Source organism: Erpetoichthys calabaricus, chromosome 5 (genome assembly GCF_900747795.2).
Source record: "Erpetoichthys calabaricus chromosome 5, fErpCal1.3, whole genome shotgun sequence".
NCBI lineage: Eukaryota > Metazoa > Chordata > Cladistia > Polypteriformes > Polypteridae > Erpetoichthys > Erpetoichthys calabaricus.
In genome coordinates, this window is record NC_041398.2 from 2858084 (window position 1) to 2873041 (window position 14958).

The following is a 14958-nucleotide window of genomic DNA, read 5'->3' on the forward strand; positions in this document are numbered from 1 at the left end:
GGAAAGAATAAAACAATTGAGGGGTCCGAGTCTTAAATAGCAAGTCACTTAAAATGAAAACAAAACAAGTTAATTAGTAGCAACAACTGGTCACTAATTTAGAAAAGAGTGAGAATGAAAACCTGCAGCCACCGTAGCCCTCCAGGACTGGAGCTGGACACCCCAGCACAGATGTTCAAATGAACTCCTTCACAAGTTAATGACACACCTGCTGGACTTGGTGGGGTTTAATCACATTGTTAAAGGTCAGAGTTCACCTCACGATCATACATTAGGGAGGATAATCAGTCAGTTCATTTTAATTCAAAGGAGAATATAAATACAGTAATACAATATTGAAAATTCTCAGCTGAAGTTACTGTAAGAATCTTAAACTTATTTCTGCAGTGCAGTATTGATTGAGTGACATGTGACTAGAACGTGTCTCTTAAAAGGCCTGAGATCAGCAAACACAAATTTAATAAAAACACCCAAAGTCAAATGTGCAGCTAAACACACTTACCCTCCATGTCACCGCACTACAGACTCTCTCCATTCCTGTGATGAAAGCTCGGGGTACTGAATTACGTTTTTGAGGACACTGCATGGTGACTAACTACGCTTACAACAACCAACTGCTGTATCTCCATCTTAAGGACACCTCATGAGGGCTGGAAAGTCAGATATTTCTATGAGTAGCCCACATGCCATTCACACCTCTGCCAGAGGCTGTTCTGGTCTGCAGGCTGTAGTTTGCCCACCAGAGCCTCAGATACTCAAAAGAAAAACTGATTAGAGTGCAAAGAACCTCAGCTCAGTGTGATGAGCTCACTTGGCTCACTCGACTGTCCGTAGATAAACAGGAGAGGCTCCTGCTCAGTACTGTCCTTGGAAAGTCAGGTTTATAAGATGGATGAATAGATTCTTCTGCCACACTGCATTTACAAAACCCTTAACTCCTGTTATTTAGTTTATATCAATTAAAAACTAAACTCCACTCACCTCTTTATATTCTCTTTCCATCTCCAGCTTGACCATTTTATGACCATTATGTTCAGTCACTCCACACATCGTGCAGATACAGGCGTCATCAGTTTCACAAAACATTTCCAGACTTTTCTGATGTTTCACACAGAGTTTCTCCTTTAGATTTCCATCAGGATCACCCAGCTTGTGGTCCTTCCATGCTGCTATCTGAAAGTGAGGCTGCAGGTGAGTCTGACAGTAGGAGGCCGGGCAGGTCAGACACGACTTCACTGCTCTAAACTTCTTCCCAGTACAGGCGTCACACTCCACATCTCCAGGGCCAGCATATTTCTGAGATGGAGGAGACCTGAGTCCTGTCTTCTTGAATTTCTCTCTGCACTGAGGACAGCTGAACAGTTGGCTCTGATCCCAGCAGTCCGTGTGGCACTTCAGACAGAAACTGTGACCACAGGGGTTGGTGATGGGGTCAGTCACGGTGTCCAGACACACCGAGCAGGTGAACTCGTCCTGTGACTCAAACAGATGGGCTTCAGCCATCGTCAATCTGAGGAGAGGCAGGCAGAGAGAATCAGTCAGACAAACAAGGATGAGAGGTTTGTCAGCAGTTTTTTAAAATACTCCACCATATTAGCCTATCAGTAAGCTATTCCAGATTTTAGGTGCATAACAGCAGAAGGCCCTCCGCCTCACCACTTCTTTCAAGTTTAGCTTTTTGAATTCTAAGCAGACACACATTTGAAGATCTAAGGTTACGATTTGGAGTGTAAGGTGAGAGGCATTCCTAAATATAGAAAGGGGTGAGATAATTTAAGTCTTTGTAAACCATCACCAGTATTTTAAAGTGAATTCTAAATGACACAGGTGACCAGTGTAGTGCCACCAAAACTGAAGAGATGTGCTCAGATTTTATTTTCCTATTTAATATTCTGGCAGCTCCATTCTGCACTTGTAATCAATTGACGTCTTTCTTGGGTGGTCCTGAGAGGAATGCGTTACAGTAATCTAGTTGACTGAAAACAAAAGTGTGAACTTATTTTTCAGTGCCTTGTAAAGTTATAAGAGGTCTAAATTTTGCTATATTCCTTAAGTGAAAAATGCTGTCCTATTAATCTGATTAATATGTGATTTAAAATTTAAGTCAGAATCAATAATTATCCCAAAATTCTTTACCTCTGTCTTGATGTTTAATCCTAATGGATCAAGTTTATTACTAACACCCTCACTATATTGTAATAAGAATATAAGTTTAATGTCAGTCTGCTCTGTACAAAAATTATTTTATAAATCCACTCACATGTGAAGGTCAGGCCAAAGTTAGCACACCGGGGCTTTCATAATTTAGAACTGCTAGGCAAGCATTTGAAGAGAGAAGGTACAACAGAAAATGGGCTTTGTACTATTTCTGTATGTTAGAGATGAAATTGAATCTCTACTTCCTTTATTTGGAACTTAAGAAAGGGCCTACACGTGGACAAACCAGTATAAAAGACTTGGACAGCAGACAAATACCTTGAAGCCGACGGTCAGATGGGTGATATCATCATCCGTCCTGAAAAGCCTTCCAGCGCAGAGACGAAAAATGGCAGACTGTATACACTGAGTTCCCACCTGGGTAACTGTCTTGCTATGGTTTCCTCATCTGTAATGTCACGTAAATCGTCATTAAAGAAAGCCAAGTTATTTGATTTTTACCACCGTATCACTATGGAAGGGATATCGCCTTTTAATATCATATCTATATAGTTTTCGGTTACTTAAAACGGCGCAATTACAAAAGAACTTATTCCAACTATGGAGCTATCACCCCCTAAAGAAACATATATCTACTATTGCCTATCACTTTTCTCCTCATTTAGTTTGAGAAAATTACTACTCATCCATTCAGAAACACACGTAAGACATTGTGTCAGTGAATCAAGTGAGTCGGGGTCCTCAGGCGCTATTGATAAAGGCAGTTGTGTGTCTCCAGCAGAGCTGTGGTGGCTCACGTTATGCCTTTAGATAATCTGACCTCATGGATGCATGGAGATTGAAAAGAACAGCAGACTAGGAGAGACCCTTGTGGACCAACATACAGAATATCATGGGTCTCCGAAGTATAATTATTACATCTATCAAAGACTTTTCTACCTGTCAAGTAAAATTCAAACCAAATTTAATCAAATCAAATAAAAAAAAAATCAAATCTAAGACCCTGCCAGAGAGGCCCAACCATTGACTAAGGCGATTTCTAAGAATATTGTGATCGATGGTATTAAATGCAGCACTTAGATCTCAGAGGATGAGAACAAATAAACGGCATCTGTCTGCACTCACCTGTAAATCATGTACTACTTTAACGAGTGCAGTTTCTGTATTGTGATTTGTTCTAAAACCCGACTGAAACTTATCAAGAGCAGCAGGTTTATTCAGGTGATCACTGAGCTGCATAATGACTGCCTTCTCTAGGATTTTACTTAAGAAAGGCAGGTCAGAAATGGGTCTAAAATTGTCAAAAACAGAGGAGTCGAGATTATTTATCGTGATCAGGGGTTTAACAACAGCAGTCTTAAGACAGTCTGGGAAGACCCACATATCTAAAGATGAGTTTACTGTGTCAACCACACTATCAAATAGCACATCAGATACTTCTTTGAAAAAGCTTGTTGGTATTGAGTCAAGGACGCAGGTGGAGGGTCTCATTTGAGAGATAATTCTACACAGATCAGGTAAATCTATCCTGGTGAACAAATTTAAATCACTTAAAATGAAATTATTGGATTTAATAGGATCAGTATTAGGGGGAATGTACTACATTATTTCTGATATCATTAATTTTGTAATTAAAAAATATAGAAAAAGCTTTAACTTTTACTAGTCGTTTTTTGGAGGCATTCCATTGAGTGGGTTTAGCAAACGATCAACAGTAGAGAATAAATCTCTGATATTAGCAGCATTGTTATTTGTAATTTTAGAGGAGTAGCACAGCCTCTCTAGACAGAGTATGTTGTTCTAATCTGTTATTTTAGCCTTCAATATTTCGAAGTGAACAATCAATTTAGTTTTTCTCTATTTACGCTCAGCTCTCCGCTATGTTTTCATTAAATCAGACACTCTTTGGTTCTTCCATGGTGTAACAGTGCTGGAAGATTTCTTAACTTTCTTTTCAGGAGCGACTGTATCAGCAGCAGCTCTCACTTTAACAATAAAACGTCCCACCTTACTATTTACATTATTATCACTATTGTAGTAAGCACTGCAAACAGACTGGTTGCTTAAAATGTTAGTAAACTTTGAAGCTACAGATGAATCAAAGAAGCCATTTTTAACAATTCACTTTTCATTAATTTTATCTATCAGTATTTCCATATAGAGAAAAGCCAAGCAAAATGACACCTTTTATTGGCTAACTAGAAAGATTACAATATGCAAGCTTTCAAGGCAACTCAGGCCCCTTCTTCATTGGCTAACTAGAAAGATTACAATATGCAAGCTTTCGAGGCAACTCAGGCCCCTTCTTCAGGCCTGAAGAAGGGGCCTGAGTTGCCTCGAAAGCTTGCATATTGTAATCTTTCTAGTTAGCCAATAAAAGGTGTCATTTTGCTTGGCTTTTCTCTACATTCATAATGGCTAACACGGTACAACACCCTAATACTACAGTATTTCCATATTAAATAATAAGAGAAAATGGACAGACAAACCGATACCCACGATCTGCCTCACCTTTAGGATTCTCTCAATCCAATGTGTGTCCCCTCTTTGTGTGTTAGCTGCATATCATGCTGGCTCAAATCAAAAGAGTGCAGGAGGTTCATGAATTCAAGTTACAGACCACCAACAATGACACCTCATACGTGTACAATAATGGAGAGTACGGTTAATCGAGAAGAAGAAGAAGAAGAGTGGTGGATGTTATCAAAGTAGTTTGGAGAGGTAGAAGGACTAGAGACTCTGGACTAACAGGACATTATGACAGCACAGAGGAATAAAGAACTTTTAAGTGCTGTGTTGTTTGATATTGAAAAGCCGATGATGTGATGTAAAAAGAAGGAATTCAATCATTCAAGTTACAGAATATTGTAATTGTAGTTAGGCGCCTCCATGAATGGCAGCCTTTCAAGCAGCTCCGCTTACGACTTTATCATCTTCATCTTTCTACCTTTTTCTCTATTAGTCTGATCACTCCTACCACTTTCTTTTATGTGGACTCGTTTCCTGGACACTTTTTACTATTTGGACATGGATTTTTACACGCCGAGACTCGTCTATTCAGGTAGTCAACTTCAAGCGCTAAGAACAAAGGCCCACGCCAGTGTGGTTCCCTATTTACCTGATGAGGTAAGAAGGTGGTATCGTGGCAGCAGAACCGGCACTAAGATAAAAGCCAAGCGTCTAGAGAGAAAGTGGCGATACAAGCCTTCGGTGCCTTCTGTGATTCTGGGAAATGTGAACTCACTACCAAATAAGATCGATGAACTGGCTGCACTGGTGAATAATGTCAGGACCTACAGAGAATGCAGTTTGTTGTGTTTTTGTGAAACGTGGCTAACAACTAACATCCAGATGCTAACATGGAGCTACCCGGGTTAAACACAGTTAGAGCGGACAGAGACGCAAATACCTGCGGGAAGCACAAAGCAGGGGGTCAAGCTCTCTGTGTCAGTACAAGGTGGTGTAACTCTGGACATGTAAACATAAAAATTTCCACTTGCTGCAGGGACATCGAACTGTTGGCCGTAAGTCTGTGTCCCTATTACTTGCCCAGAGAGTTTGGACATGTCATTGTTGTTATTGTTTACATCCCTTCTGAGTCAGACATGGAGATAGCGGGTGACGTCATCCACTCCACTGTTGCTAAACTACAAACACAGTACCCCGAGGAGCTTGTGCAAATCGCTGGAGACTTTAGCCATGTGACGCTGGACAAAGCATCATCTGCCTTCTCCCAGTATGTGGATTGTACACAACCGGGGAAATAGGACTATTGACCTACTGTATGCAAACTTTAAAGACGCATACAGCGACACACCATTGCCTGCGCTTGGGAAAGCAGATCATAACCTGGTTCTGCTTCAGCCTCACTACAAACCAAGAGTGAGGGTCCTACCTACAACCACACGCTCATTCAGGAAGTGGTCTCCTGAGGCAGACAAGGCTCTGAGAAACTGCTTTGTAACTACGGACTGGGATATCCTGCAGGGATCACATAGTGAGAACATTGAGGAGGTTGTTGACTGCACTACTGACTACATCAACTTCTGTATGGACATTGTAGTTCCAGTAAGAACTGTACGCTGCTATGCTAACAACAAACCATGGATTACAAGTGACATCAAGGGTCTTTTGAACCAGAAGAAAAGGGCTTTTAAAGGCGGTGATCAGCATGAGCTCAAGCGTGTGCAGAAGGAACTCCGAGTCCAGCTCAGGACAGCGAAGGAGCAGTACAGAAGAAAGCTGGAGCAGAAGTTGCAGAATAACAGCATGAAGGAAGTGTGGGATGGGATGAAGATCATCACTGGCTGCAGCTCGAAGCGGGGTGCCACCATTGAGAGAGACGTGGAGAGAGCAAACCAGATGAACAACTTTATTAACAGGTTTGACCACCCTAACCCACTCTCACCTCGGAGTACTGCACCCCCCACCCATCCTTCTGCTGATACAAGCATAGGTGAGAGTTTACTCCAACCCACAATTACAGCAGCCCAGGTAAGCAGAGAGCTGAGGAGACTTCATGCCAGCAAAGCAGTGGGTCAAGATGGAGTATCGCCACAACTGCTGAAGGCCTGTGCGTTGGAGCTGGGGAGTCCTCTACAGCACATCTTCAACCTGAGCCTGGAACAGGGGAGAGTCCTGAGGCTTTGGAAAACATCTTGCATCACCGCAGTCCCAAAGGTATCATGTCCTAGTGAGCTGAAAGACTTCAGGCCTGTCTCCCTGATGTCACATGTGATGAAGACCATGGAGCAGCTGCTGCTTCACCATCTGAGGCCACAGGTCTGCCACGCCCTCGACCCTCAGGAGTTTGCATACCAGGAGAAGGTGGGAGCGCTGGATGCCATCATCTACAGTGGTGTGAAAAACTATTTGCCCCCTTCCTGATTTCTTATTCTTTTGCATGTTTGTCACACAAAATGTTTCTGATCATCAAACACATTTAACCATTAGTCAAATATAACACAAGTAAACACAAAATGCAGTTTTTAACTGATGGTTTTTATTATTTAGGGAGAAAAAAAATCCAAACCTACATGGCCCTGTGTGAAAAAGTAATTGCCCCCTTGTTAAAAAATAACCTAACTGTGGTGCATCACACCTGAGTTCAATTTCCGTAGCCACCCCCAGGCCTGATTACTGCCACACCTGTTTCAATCAAGAAATCACTTAAATAGGAGCTGCCTGACACAGAGAAGTAGACCAAAAGCACCTCAAAAGCTAGACATCATGCCAAGATCCAAAGAAATTCAGGAACAAATGAGAACAGAAGTAATTGAGATCTATCAGCCTGGTAAAGGTTATAAAGCCATTTCTAAAGCTTTGGGACTCCAGCGAACCACAGTGAGAGCCATTATCCACAAATGGCAAAAACATGGAACAGTGGTGAACCTTCCCAGGAGTGGCCGGCCAACCAAAATTACCCCAAGAGCGCAGAGACGACTCATCCGAGAGATCACAAAAGACCCCAGGACAACGTCTAAAGAACTGCAGGCCTCACTTGCCTCAATTAAGGTCAGTGTTCACGACTCCACCATAAGAAAGAGACTGGGCAAAAACAGCCTGCATGGCAGATTTCCAAGACGCAAACCACTGTTAAGCAAAAAGAACATTAGGGCTCGTCTCAATTTTGCTAAGAAACATCTCAATGATTGCCAAGACTTTTGGGAAAATACCTTGTGGACTGATGAGACAAAAGTTGAACTTTTTGGAAGGCAAATGTCCCGTTATATCTGGCGTAAAAGGAACACAGCATTTCAGAAAAAGAACATCAAACCAACAGTAAAATATGGTGGTGGTAGTGTGATGGTCTGGGGTTGTTTTGCTGCTTCAGGACCTGGAAGGCTTGCTGTGATAGATGGAACCATGAATTCTACTGTCTACCAAAAAATCCTGAAGGAGAATGTCCGGCCATCTGTTCGTCAACTCAAGCTGAAGCGATCTTGGGTGCTGCAACAGGACAATGACCCAAAACACACCAGCAAATCCACCTCTGAATGGCTGAAGAAAAACAAAATGAAGACTTTGGAGTGGCCTAGTCAAAGTCCTGACCTGAATCCAATTGAGATGCTATGGCATGACCTTAAAAAGGCGGTTCATGCTAGAAAACCCTCAAATAAAGCTGAATTACAACAATTTTGCAAAGATGAGTGGGCCAAAATTCCTCCAGAGCGCTGTAACAGACTCATTGCAAGTTATCGCAAACGCTTGATTGCAGTTATTGCTGCTAAGGGTGGCCCAACCAGTTATTAGGTTCAGGGGGGCAATTACTTTTTCACACAGGGCCATGTAGGTTTGGATTTTTTTTTCTCCCTAAATAATCAAAACCACCATTTACAAACTGCATTTTGTGTTTACTTGTGTTATATTTGACTAATTGTTAAATGTGTTTGATGATCAGAAACATTTTGTGTGACAAACATGCAAAAGAATAAGAAATCAGGAAGGAGGCAAATAGTTTTTCACACCACTGTATATGCTACACCGATCCATCTCCCACTTGGACAGAGGCAGTGGTGCAGTAAGAATTATGTTTCTGGACTTCTCTAGTGCCTTCAACATCATCCAACCTCTGCTCCTTAGGGACAAGTTGACAGAGATGGGAGTAGATTCATACCTGATGGCATGGACCATGGACTATGTTACAGACAGGTCTGACATTGTGGTCAGAACACAGGAGTGCCGCAGGGGACTGTACTTTCTCCTGTCCTGTTCAGCCTATATACATCGGACTTCCAATACAACTTGGAGTCCTGCCATGTGCAAAAGTTTGCTGACAGCACTGCTATCGTGGGCTGCATCAGGAGTGGGCAGGAGGAGGAGTATAGGAACCTAATCAAGGACTTTGTTTAATGGTGCGACTCAAACCACCTACGTCTGAACACCAGAAATACCAAGGAGCTGGTGGTGGATTTTAGGAGGCCCAGACCCCTCATGGATCCTGTGATCATCAGAGGTGACTGTGTGCAGAGGGTGCAGACCTATAAATACCTGGGAGTGCAGCTGGATGATAAATTGGACTGGACCGCCAATACTGATGCTCCGTGCAAGAGAGGACAGAGCCGACTATACTTCCTTAGAAGGCTGGCGTCCTTCAACGTCTGCAATAAGATGCTGCAGATGTTCTACCAGACGGTTGTGGCGAGCGCCCTCTTCTACACGGTGGTGCGCTGGGGAGGCAGCATTAAGGAGAAAGACGTCTCATGCCTGGACAAACTGGTGAGGAAGGCAGGCTCTATTGCAGGCACAGAGCTGGACAGTTTTACATCTGTGGCAGAGCGACGGGCACTGAGCAGACTCCTGTCAGTCATGGAGAATCCACGGCATCCACTGAACAGGATCATCTCCAGACAGAGGAGCAGCTTCAGCGACAGACTGCGGTCAATGTCCTACTCCATGGACAGACTGAGGAGATCGTTCCTCCCCCACACTATGCGACTCTTCAATTTCACCCGGGGGTAAACATTAACATTATACACGATTATAGACTGTTACACCTGCCTTGCACTCTCCACCTTGCACTTTTTAACTTGCACTGCATTTTTATCACTCTTTAATTAATATTGTTATTATCAGTATGTTGCTGCTGCTGGAGTATGTGAATTTCCCCTTGGGGATTAATAAAGTATCTATCTATCTATCTATCTATCTGATCATTTCATTCTGAGCCTCTCATCTGGGGGTCTACGCTATTCACTCTGGGGTTGATTTATTGACAAAGGAATGAGGTATAAAATGGACCTCGGCCATGAAGGGTCCTTAGCCCGTGATGGTGTAATGTCATGATAAGTGATGAGGTCTTTCCTCACATAGTAATAGAGGAGCTGAATCTTTGTCTGCTGCCATGTCACGATGCTACCCTGATAATCAAATCCACTTGAGCCTCATCAGGGCAGATATCTTCACGCCACATGCTAATTCTTTCCTCCATATGTGACTGAGCCCTCAGCCCAACTCTGTAAAGACTGCACAGCTCAGTCAGGTGAGAGTCAGCAGCCAACGACTCAGAGCGGCCATCACCACACCACAATCAGCCCATCACTTTCACAGACTTCAAGTCACAATTGTCCCGATTCCCTCTGCACCACTGGACACTGCAGCTCTCACATTCTCATCTTTCATTCTCAAAATGTGGTGAATTAGAAACAGCAAGAGATGAGAGAGAGTGATAGAAATAGAGAATAAAAAGAGTGGAAAAAGACAAGAGGACAGAGAAAGGAGAAAATAACATCAAATGAGATGAATGAAAGTTGTCCAGCACTTGTGTGACACAGTTACACACACCACAGTCACACCAGGAGAGGACATGAAGTGTCACAGATACCCATCAGGACCACCACATCAATAAGAACACAAACTCACCTGTAAAAACTCCTCAGCGCTCAGAGGTTCAGACGACTGCAGGAGGACATTTGGAGCTTCAGGACCTGCACATGAAAAGAGCAGAATGGGTACAGTGAAGATGGCGCTTGGTGACATCAGTCCATTCACTGGGCAGTAATTACTAGAACAGGACAGTTCAAATGTGACACAAAGTGACGAACAGCGACCTGCTGAAGCCCACTAAAGCACCACTCAGTGCCCACCATACCCACTGGCACATCTTGTCAGCACACTGGGCTCACTGGTGTTTAAAGACTTTTGGTAGACTCACCAGCTCTCACTTTATGTCTCCGCTGTTCTTCTTCACCACAGAGAGTCTTCAGGTCCTCTCAGTCAGAGAAGTCGGCTATGAAGAGATCAGCTGCAGAGCCCACCAAGAATGAGCAGAACACAATGTGCCGAGTGTCTTTAAAGGCTTTAGTCATCCTGTGCCTGGGGGGTCTTCATATTTCTATCTCTCTGTGACTTTGTGTCCAAGCACAACCTTTCACAGAGTCTGACTCTCCAGAGGCTTCAGTCCTACATGAAGAGAAGAGCTGCAGGGTCACAGTGGCCGACATTGGGGGTCTTTTCACAGGGGATGACTTATAAGATGTCATCAGCTCTTTGGTGAGGTGCCCTGTTGGTCACATTACATGTGTGTACATCAGGGGTGTCCAACTCTGGTCCTCGGGGGGCTACTGTGGCTGCAGGTTTTCCTTCTAACCATCATCTTCATCATTCACCAAAGTTTGCTGTTCATTGACTTCTTTTCACTTTATTTCAGTCTCCTTGTGTTTTAGAGCACAATGGTAGTGTTGGGGTCTCACAATAAGGAGATCACAGGTTTTGTGTCGGGGGGTCCTTCCTGTGTGAAATATTTTAAGAGTTTTCGTTTTTGTTTTTTTATGTAACCAAATATGGACCGATGACGAGTGAGGGGAGCTATCAAGGATGGGCTGGACTGTCATAGCCCACCAGGAGGCACAGACCCCCTAGTAATGATAAATCAAAAGTAAATACGCGTCTTGTGTATAACAAAATTAAACAAAACATTTGACTGACAATTTCATTTGCTGTTATGGTAATGATTTAGGGATTTAAATTATTAAATGTTAAATTAATCAGGTGGAATGTGTTGTTACTTTGATTGTGAATGAACGGGGTACATGGTAAATGTGTTAGTGACTGGGATTGTGTGTCTGTAACTGGAAGATTAGTTAGGAATGGTGCAGACAGGAGAACTATCATTTAGAATTACAGAAATGTTTTATTATTCTACTGTGCTGTGACTTAGACGGCTTTGTGCTGATCGCCTCTCCAGACCTTGAAGATGTGTCCATGAGGGGGAGATGTTGCTGGTAAAGTCCGAGGCTTTTTGTGACAGCAGGTCCAGATGTGTTTATCCCGCTGCTGTTTGCTGATTTCACTTGATTTCTGACACAATTCCTTCAAGTGTTTCAATGATACGTGAGGCTTCACTCTGTTCATCACTAACTTCTTGGACCTGCGCAGACCCCGACAGAAGCCCCTCTGGGTCAGATGGAAGTCTCCTGAAGCAGTGGGTCCCTCTGCAAGCAGCACCCCCAGGTGGCACCCAAGGACCCTTACAGGATTGTCCCTCAGGACTATGACTCCCATTTATCCCTGTGGGTGTCCTTACTGGGTTCACACCAGCAGAGCACTGCCATCTATTATACTGGGGGAGGAACAGCTCTTGATACTCCACCTCCTCCATTCTATCTATTAATCTCTTCTTCTGAGCAGGTTATCGATTCAGCGCCATCCCAGCCAGGCTATTCCTCCAATATGGCACTCACACCCTTTACATGAAGGACCCCCAAACTGTGATTCAGCTCCTCTTCCACCGTTACATGAGGATTTTCTGTGCAATAGTAGACACAGTTGTGCCGATTTACAGCACCTGAAACTTTAAATTGAGCTTCGTCGGTACTCGTAATTTTATCAGTGATGCCACTGCCTTGTCTTTCTTCATTTATCACCATTTGTCAGAATTGTAAATGGCGATCACGATCGTCCTCTAATAACCCTTGAATCAATCTTAGCCGATACATTGCCAGCCTAAACAGTACATTAGATGTTCTCATGTTCAGGGCTGTAAAAATGAAAAAAATAAAAAGAAAGAAAAAGCTGTACAAGTACCAATAACTCCAAAGTCTGCTTGTGTTTTCTAAAAATAAGAATAAATCATTTTAAGCCACATTAAATTAATAAATGGTAAATATTCATAATTACAAATAATTATCTTTGTAACTACATATAATTTATTTCTTTAAAACATGACCGAAAATAAAACAAAAAAATAACATTTCAAAGAAAGGACCGATAATGGCGGTGGTCTCAACAAGGTGACCAGAGTTCAGATCTCAGGTCCTCCCTGCCCACAGCCTGCATGTTCCCTCCATGTCCATGTGGGTTTCCTCCCGGTGCTCCGTCTTCCTGCCACACTCCATTGGGCTCACCCTGCGATGGGCTGGCGTCCTGTCCAGGGATTGTTCCTGCCTCGCACCTGATACTCGCTAGGACTGAGCTCTACCATGACGGCAGTTAATTCTGTATTAATGAGATGTCCCTCAATTCGGGGGTGGCTGTAGGCTCGTGGCGGCTCTGGGCAGAGAAAGAATCGGTGGCCTCTTCGCCCGCCAATGGTATCTTATGCACGGCGGATGGCCACGTCCGTTGCGGACACTGCATAGCCGCCTCGTGCTAACACTAATACTTTATTAAAACTCGGTGAAACATTAACTTGTAAGACGACTCGCCCACTTGCACTGCTTCGCTTCTATATGCGCGTGTCCGTTACTTGAAAACCAAGTGGCGGCCCATGATATTCTCATTACGGCAGAACGTTATAATACTACTTACTGCTCCGACTCTAGCGACATTAGTAAATACAGCGCGCTAATTAACAAGAAACACAATGTTTTTCGGCCACATTGCTGTCAGCTGTGTCGTTATTTTCTCTTTCTGTTTTATATTCAATATATGTATATTGGCGTGGCGGCCCCTGGGATTTGGCGGCCCTGTGCAGGTGCACAGTTTGCACTTGCCTAAGGCCGCCCCTGCCCTCATGATTAGTTTGCTAATTGGAAATCTCTAGCTATAACGTCCACGTAATTGAGTGTATAGTAAGAAGGTAACGGTGCTCTTAACATTACTGTTCTCATGATGCATGTCTGAAACACGACGATGCTAATAAGCTTTTTTACTTTCAGTATGATGTGACACTTGAGGAAAAAAAACTTAAGCATCCTTTTGAAACACTAACTTTTTTGGCAAGTTGTTTAAAAATTAGTTACGTTACTTTAAAAAGCTTCGATAGCATAAGTCTGAGACTAAAATACATTTCTGCTTGTCTCAATGAACATCAATTGCTGTCGGTCTTACAGCAGCCGTCGCTTCAGTGACTCTGCCTTACAATAAGCGGGCAGTTCATCCTTGTAGTGGGCGTTTCGTGAAAGACGTTGTGTTGTGGGCGTGTCGTAGTATCGTGGGCGTTCCGTGATGACGTGGTAGCTACTGTATCTACCGCGTGCTGCAATTCCTCTCTCTTTGCTCGTATGGGACCCTCGTGCTCAGACTTCTTCACGGCCACAAGATCAAGCAAAGGTGCGAAAGGGGAGACAAAGTCGAACGTGGGGATGGTGTACGGGTGGGAATGTCAGCAGTGAGGAATATCGTGACATGCTGAGATGCTTTAAATTTGAGGAGGTGCCTGACGCCGCGTGGTTCGCTTTTAAGTGTTGGGGATTGAGCGCTACGTGAAGAGGCGGCACAGCAAATCGCACCTTCACGAGTTTATTGTGGATGATGGGGGTTTGCGCACTTTTTTTTGCTACTGCTACGTTAATTTATTTTCCGGTCGGTGTCCCGTCAAATCTAATGCTACATCTGACTCGGAATTGCTTCTGCTCTCTTCACGCTCGTGCACTTTTCCGCGCCGTTTCTCCTTTTGATTTCGCGCATGCTCCGAACTGTGCTGTCCGTCGGGCACGCGCTTGTTCAGCCGCTCGCTCCCGCACGGCCCCGTCGTTCATTTCTGATTTTTCTCGAGCTCTGCGTGTTCTTTGAGTTTTTCCCTTTTTCCTCTAAAGCCATCATCGGCAAACTTTATTAAAGTGGCGTCGAACGATGTAACTTTACAAGGCGCGTTCAGGTTTCATTTCCAGCAGTTTGATTTAATTTTTTGGTATTTTCTTATCAAGGAAATTTGCTCGTGCAATTTCACTGTAACAGGGAGGCTTTCATTTGTTTAATGGGAAATAAAAAATACAAACATTACAGCAGTTAGTGCAGTTGGAAGGATACAGTAAAATCTATAGACGACATGGCATTACGAGTACATGTTTGTGATATACCGAGGCGACAGGACATTGAATCAAATATAATAATAAATCCTAATCTTAAATGAAAAGGATG

General features: G+C 43.4%; 1 protein-coding gene across 4 annotated transcripts in view; it reads left to right on the forward strand.

Moving 5' to 3' along the window:
- The window catches only part of LOC114652509 (gastrula zinc finger protein XlCGF26.1-like), a 90436-nt gene that overhangs the window by 62450 nt on the left and 13028 nt on the right, over positions 1 to 14958 (forward strand). The window contains exon 1 of one of the 4 annotated variants that reach the window (XM_051927870.1): positions 14053 to 14148. The exons of the other annotated variants lie outside the window; for them this stretch is intronic. The gene's annotated coding sequence lies outside the window, so the exon portion shown is untranslated. Of the gene's footprint in view, positions 1 to 14052; positions 14149 to 14958 lie in introns of those variants that run through there. 4 annotated transcript variants of the gene reach the window in all.